Raw genomic sequence first — 6,000 nt, forward strand, 5'->3', positions numbered from 1 at the left:
ATGGAAGTGGGAGTGGATTACTATCGATTTCATAACCAAGTTGCCAAAGATAACGGGTGGATTTGATACCATATGGGTCATCGTCGATAGATTGACCAAGTCTGCACACTTCCTACCGATCAAAGAAACAAACAAGATGGAGAAGCTTACAAGAACTTACATTAGGGAGATTGTACGGCTGCACGGTGTTCCCTTGTCCATTATCTTGGACAGAGATAGTAGATTCACTTCGAGGTTCTGGCAGTCGCTACAAAGTTCCTGAGGAACTAGGCTGGACATGAGTACAACCTACCATCCACAGACATATGGGTAAAGTGAGAGAACACTCCAAAACTTGGAAGATATGTTGCGAGCCTGTGTGATCGACTTTGGGAAAGCATTGGATACACATTTACCCCTTGTGGAATTTTCCTACAACAAAAGTTATCACACGAGCATAAAGGCTGCTCCATTCGAGGCCCTCTATGGCCAAAAGTGTAGATCCCCTCTGTGTTGGGCTGAGGTGGGTGATACCCAGTTAGCTAAAGGATGAGTTCCTGGCAGCACTCTCACAGGTCCGAAGATAATACGGGAAATGACGGAGAAGATTGTTCAGATCCGTGAACGATTGCAAGCCTCCAGAGACTGACAGAAAAGCTATGCTGATAAATGTAGGAAATCGTTGGAATTCCATGTGGGTGACTGTGTTCTATTGAAGGTCTCACCATGGAAGGGCTTGATATGCTTCGGAAAGCGTGGAAAGCTAAATCCAAGGTACATTGGGCCTTTCGAGATTCTCGCAAGAATCGGCCATGTAGCTTACAAACTTAACTTACCGCGCGAACTCAGTAACGTACATTCTACCTTCCACGAATCGAACTTGAAAAAGTGTCTTTCCGACGAGACTCTTGTAATCCCACTCAACGAGATTGAGATCAACTAGAGCCTCAACTTCGTGGAAGAACCAATAGAGATCATGGACCGTGAGGTCAAGAAAACGAAACAAAGCCGTATCCCAATAGTGAAGGTTCGCAGGAACGCCAAGCGGGGACCTGAATTCACTTGGGAGCGAGAGGATCAGATGAAACTGAAATATCCTCATCTTTTTACTTAGTTATTTGTAAATACTTTATTTGCTTAGACTTTAATTTCGGGACGAAATTCCCTTTAACGGGGGATGATGTGACAACCCGAAATATTCATTCGGTCAAACCCTTAAAGTCAACCACTTCATATTATAAGTCAATTTCATTTCTATTTGTTTTTAACAAATTTAAAGTTTGTTTGACTATTATAATAATTATTCTTTAAACGAACGGGTGAAAGGATGTGCCGTCTCGAGTCTTGAAATTTCAAAACTGCGAATACCATGTAGCTTAGAAGTTCACGGCCAAACTTTTATGTTTGGACATTAAATTACCCCAAAAATCATAAACTCATGCTTAAGCATGAGTATCCAAAACACTTTAGTTCTCATTTTCAACCCCTAGAGTACACTCCAAACGCTCTCAAGTAGCATCTCGGTTTTCGCCCGATTTCCCGAAAACGTAAGTATTTCTCGACTTGATTAGTTGATATAACATAACAACTAGTCATTACAAATCTTTTCATCCATCCATTTTTGTGTTTTGATTAGATTTCCAAAACACCAAGAACACCAAGACCACACACTAGTGTTCTTGGGCCCTTAGCACCTTTTCAAGCTTCTAACTAGTAAGTACTCCAACCCTAGTGTATTGAACAACTTATTACCTTATCATACATCAAGAAAATGTCCCAAGAACACCAAGAACAAGGTGTTCACGGTTTTGGAAGCTCCCAAAATCGTAAACACCAAGTAAGGTGCCAAAGAGTGCCCTAAGCTGCCTTAGTCCTTTACAATGCCTTGGGGACATGTATAGATCCTTCATTGATGTGTATAAGTCCATGAAAAGCACCAAAGTCACTCATTTTTATGTGTTTACGGTTTGGGATCTCCCAAAACTGTAAACACCCCAAAGAGTGCATAAATGTCCAATATTTATTCTTTATGCCTAGAATCTAACCTAGACTATTACCTTGATGAACTAAGGACTTGAAAACCCCCGAAATACGATAAACCTTATGGGTTTACTGTAGTAAACCCAAAGGAAAATGGTTTAGGGACCGTAAACTCCAATTAGGAGTGAAATGGTGCCCTAGTTCCTTCCTTAGTCACATACATCAAGTAGAAAAGCTTCTAGGGACTCTTAAGGCTTCGAACATCAAATGTTCATCAAATGGGTGAGCTTACGACCGTAAACTCTTTTGGCAATAACCACAAAACTGTAAACTCCCTAATGGAGTTTTCCTTGAACCCCAAACACACTAGCCTTTCCCTACAACACTTAGATGCAACCCTTGGGACTTATAACACTTGTAAAAGGTGTTTAGCATGTCCTAAGGAGTATTAGCTTTATTTATTAGTTTTTTAAACACTAATTGGATACATATATGTGATATTATATGTTAACTAGGATCATAGAGTGTGTTCAAGACTTCACTTGACACCCAACAATCCTACATCTACACTTCAATCCAATCTACTCACTACAGGTGAGTTCATACCCCTAAATTAACCTTTTAAATGTTTTCAAATGTTTATAAATACTTTGATGGGGGGGGGGGGGGAATACAAGTAAAGTTACGATAGTTATTATCTCAATCACATGTGATTAATAACTATCAACAAGTGAATCTCTTACTTTCAAAATGTTTTACTGAACTGTTTTACTTCAAATTGTCTTAAAAACTCTTTTACATATCAAATGCTTTTACAAAACTTCTTTTATACTTCTATATTGTAAATTGAATGCCTAGATATGTATAGTTATATAAGTAATTTTTGAAGGACTTAGGAAGGCTAACCCGCTTTATTTCCTTTTCCCCGTTGGGGTGTGGTCTGGTAGGATATCGGGTATCCGTCCAAAGGTCATTTAACTATTAGTTATATATCATGTGTACATATATAGTCATAAAGGTTCTTCCAGTCAATTCAATACCCTGAGTAGCAGGGGTAAACTCCCATGTTCATACGTACAATTTATATTACTAGTAAACTACAATAGGCGTAGTTTAGGGTTTTACTAATACTAAAACTAGAACAATGAATCATTCAAAGAATCAGTACATACATGAGTCATAATACATAGTGATGAGAAACCAACATAATACATAGTGATGAGAAACCAACATAATACATAGTGATGAAAAACAAACATAATACATAGTTATGAGAAACAAACATAATACATAGTAATGGGAAACAAACATAATACATAGTGATGAGAAACAAACATACAGGCTAGACAGAGAAAGAAAACACAATACAACTAGCACATACATTACATATACATTACATTCAGTTATGTGAACCATTAAATGGGTCATGGAACTACCTGTCATTACCATTTTTTGTATCCAGAATCTCCTTAATTGGGGAGTGTATGATTTTGCATACAGATCTATACTGGATTGACTATCGTACACCTTGCTGATCGCTACAGTGGGACTTGCAAGTCTACGGGTGCCAAATGTCATTTCTTACGGCGTCTTACATCGTCGTTTTACTATTGAGTCGGTAGTAGGGTACAGGCCGATCACATGGTACTTTAAATAACAGTTGGTTTAAGGTAGTTAGTACATCAGTTGTTTCTAAATACAATACTATAGTACTATAATAATTTTCCCATTACATTCACTTTGTGAACATTCACATAATGCAGGTAATGTAAAAAACTATATTTTTGGTTAATGATAGTCGGATTTGGGAAAATACACACTCTTACAAGAGACACACAGTTACTAGATGCCTTGGTTGAAGGCTACTCTTAGTAGGAAACATAGGGTTTTCTAGGATAGTTCAAACAAATACAAACTTTACAAAACTTATACATTACATCTTACAAATGCTTTCATACAAACTCAAACACTAATATACTTATGATCTCACCAGCTTTAAAGCTGATACTCGCTTTCAAAATAACTTGTATTCTCAGCTCACCAGTAGATAGATACCGGTGCTAGGTTTTTGAGAAGATGGAGCTTGTTCAAGACTCCTATTTTATTTTGGTGTACTTTTTGGGGTCTATATAACTTGACAGAACACACGTGTATGAAATTATATTATTAATGCAATGGATGATATTGTTGCTTGTTTACTAATTTGTATTGTTGTGATATTATACATGACGTACTCCAACCCCGAACGATTCCGCCGTTTAGGTTTTGGGGTGTGATATATATATATATATATATATATATATATATATATATATATATATATATATATATATATATATATATATAATTTGAAACTCAAAAAGAACGAGATAAGAGGAAAATACCAGTATGGTAAGTAGTATTTCTTTTTTTTTTTTTTTTTAATAAAAAGACGGGTTTGACTTTTGAGGTCAAATGGTTAATATTTCAAATTTATGTTTTATCTTCACGTTGAAATGGTACGAGTTTCTGTTATAATTCATTGGACTTCATACAAAATTTTATACAATGATTTTTTGGGATTAAGACATATCGGAAGATTTATACATATTTCATTCGGAAAATAGTAGTTTTAGTTCAAAATTCTGAAGCATACAAAGAAAGTATTTACCATCTCACTTTTAAGGTCATACATGTTATTCGTTTGCATAATGATTTGATCTAAAGTATTTAAAAGTTGTAATTTTTTAACAAATCATACAAATTTGATGAATGATACAACTTTTTATAACATTCATATATATTTTAATTTAAATCATTTATTTTATGTTAAAAGTGAAACTATGACCTTTTTATTATCATTCACTTTTTATATATGCATCTTTTTTCAATATTTTTTCATTTTTACCTAAATAAAGGTATATATAACAAGAGAAAAAAATAACCTTGTAATAAGTTTCAACTTTTGTAGGCTATTAATTCACTCATTTACTCTAATGTCAGAAAATCAGTATTGTAAATGACTTATAAGAAAATTTGATCAAACATTGACATACTTGATTGAATTTTTTTTTTGGTTTCAATAGGGAGAAACTACCTTGAATGGATCTATGTAACGGGAGCGTTCAATCGTGAACATTTCTTATCACGAGAACATTTGAGAACAAATTTGGACCATACAATTTTTTGAATTAAAATTATAAAATAATATTTAAATAAATCAAAAAATAGTTACAAACAATTAAAAAAACTCACTAATTAACACCACTCACCACCCAACCAACACCATCCACTACCACCACTTATCACTAACCACCGTCACCCACTACCTACCACCCACCACTTATCACCACCCACCACTTATCACCACCCACCACCTCCACCACCAACCACCACCCGCCACGACCATCACCACCCAACCACCACCATCTACCACCACCACCACCAACCTCCACCACCCATCACCACTGCCCACAACCACTACCTACCACCCATCACCACCACCCGCTACCACCACCACCCATCACTACCCACCACCACCAACCACTACCCACCACTACCAACCGTTACCACTAACCATCACTAACCACTACCACCACCCACCACCCATTACTACCTACCACCCACCACCACCACCACCAACAACCACCACCCACCACCACCACCACTACCAGCCATCATCACCACCCAAGCACCACCACCTACCTCCACTACCCATCTCCACCACCAATAACCACTGCCGCCACCACCACCAATAACCACTACATACCACCCATCACCACCACCCATAACTACCCACCACCATCAACCACTACTCACCACCCATCACTACCCACCACCACCCGCCACCATACACTACCCACACACCATAACCACCACCCATCACTACCCACCACCCACCACCACCCACCATAACCACCACCATAACCACCCACCATCATTACCACCCACCTAACACCACTTGCTACCATTACTTACACCCACTCACCACCCCCAAAACACCACCCATCACTATCACCACCACTTGCAACCGCTCACCCACCCATCACCACACACCACCAC

Source organism: Lactuca saligna, chromosome 3 (genome assembly GCF_052625555.1).
Source record: "Lactuca saligna cultivar CGN05327 chromosome 3, ASM5262555v1, whole genome shotgun sequence".
Taxonomy (NCBI): Eukaryota; Viridiplantae; Streptophyta; class Magnoliopsida; order Asterales; family Asteraceae; genus Lactuca; species Lactuca saligna.